We start from the raw sequence: 1,929 nt of genomic DNA, 5'->3' as shown, positions 1-1,929 counted from the left end.
GCTCATGGCATAGTTCACTTGCGTTTATTCTAGGGCAGATACTTTACAGTTCTTGACCCTAAGCTACATGTTGCCCAAGTTTCATTTGCCCAGAACTGGCCTCCCTCTCCCTGCGCTCTCTGCCTCCCAGCAGGTGACTGACCTAGATCCTCCTGCTCCTTCCCTCCCTCCTCCTTGGGCCTCAGGAATGGGGGGGGGGGGGCGGAGACTGTGCTTGCTGGGCTGGAAGAGGCCAGGGACGTGGGGGTCTGCCCTGAGGGTCATGGTCACTTGCGGGAGCTGGGACCGCAGTCCCCTGGGCTGCCGAGTCGTGGCAGGTGGGGCAGGGCTGCTCTGGGAGTCCGAGGCGGTAAGTGCGGTCCCGATCTCCGTGCCCGATACACCCCTGCACTCCGGCCTGCTTCAGCAAATCTCTACTCCTAGCAAACGCCCGCGTTTACCAGAAGCCGGCCCAGGTAGGACGCCTTCCTCTCTGCAGCGCTCTGCCAAGGCCTGTGAGCAAAACCGCTGTCGTCCGTCAGGAGCCGAGCTGGAGACTCAGCAGCCGGGGAAAGAGGTATGTGTGGCTTAGACACGGAGTGTCTGAATGTGTAGACAGTCGGAGGGACAGCAAGACCCCTCCTGTGTAATGCTTGTCACACACATCAATCCTATGGCGAGATTAGTCAGAAAGGACGGAATCAATGGCAACAGCTTCACTGTTGTCTCCCCTGCGAGCCGCCGTCGGTGTGGGTGCCGGACATGCACCATATGGGAACGTCGGTGCGGAGTGGAGAAAGGAGCACTCATACAGGAGAGACACTGAAGCTGAGTTCTCAGACCTCCACGTGGTTGGGGATTGGCTGAATTCGGGCTTGAAGGACAAAAGAAGGGAATAAAACAGCCAGGTTTACAACGGACCCTGAACACGCGGGAGGAAATGACGGGCGGGATGGGCCGAGACAGGAACTGTCACGCGGGAGGGAGGAAAGAGGACGCCCAGCGAGCTCCGCCGGGAGGAAATCTGGTGGCATCCGGAGTGCGGGTCCCAGCACAGGGACAGCAGATTAAATTTCATATGATTAAACATTTAAAATAATAAAAACTTAGGAAACATTTTATTAAGGGATGTTGATGAAGCAAATGAGGTATGTTTAGAAGGTAGGATCACAATCTCTTATACCCCATACTCTGTGGCATTTCAGGTGGAAAAATAGCTATTAGAACTTCAAAAGCAGTATTCGTTGAGACGGAAGATCATTGTGATCTAGATTTTTGACACTGCTAATTGAAAATATGCGTCTGTTGAAACGTGAAAACAACTTTTTGAAAAATTTGCAAACCAAGGCGGTAAAATTTCCATCATTATCAGTCATTTCATCTCTTCGACATAAGAATATTGTAATGTATTTGTAATGCAAAATTTATTATTTTGAAGATAGTTTAATGGTTTTGTTGATTTTGTGATTACATATCTAATTTATTTTTTATTTTTTTATTCGGTCCCCACAGAGGCTGTCAAAAGTTGTCAATGCCGACGGCAGGTCAAGGCACCGTGGCAGGTGTTGGGAAAGTCTTCAATCAGCAGTGATCTCGCCGCGGGTAATCCTCACCGGCTACGGTCTGCCACTGCGCAAAGCTAACTGCTGTGTTTTACGTAAGAAGACTTCTCATCGAAATCGTTTTTGCAGGCACTAAAAAGAATGTTTGATATGTAGGAAGTGAGTTCGATGAGAAATCTCATGTGAAGCACATCAGATATGTGTAAATAGTGTCAGTGAAATTCTATAGAGAAAGTATGTTATTTCTGTCAAGTTTTTATAAAAATTTCCAGGTGCTTTAGATTGTCTAAAATGACCATATTCTATTCATCTGGATGATGCAATAAAGTATGTAGATCAGTCACCTTGTAGCTTTCCCAGGTGAGCCTCGTACCTGTGTAACACGTCA

The 1,929-nt window shown here is 48.6% G+C and overlaps 1 non-coding gene across 1 annotated transcript; it reads right to left on the bottom strand.

The window, feature by feature from the left end:
* Positions 1-1,483: 1,483 nt before the first annotated feature.
* LOC138396094 (U4 spliceosomal RNA) lies at positions 1,484-1,620 on the bottom strand. The gene has a single exon (XR_011235578.1). It is a non-coding gene; the product is annotated as a U4 spliceosomal RNA (small nuclear RNA).
* Positions 1,621-1,929: the final 309 nt, after the last annotated feature.

This window comes from Eulemur rufifrons, chromosome 15 (genome assembly GCF_041146395.1).
Source record: "Eulemur rufifrons isolate Redbay chromosome 15, OSU_ERuf_1, whole genome shotgun sequence".
Taxonomy (NCBI): Eukaryota; Metazoa; Chordata; class Mammalia; order Primates; family Lemuridae; genus Eulemur; species Eulemur rufifrons.
This window is presented reverse-complemented; position numbering and strand designations above follow the sequence as displayed.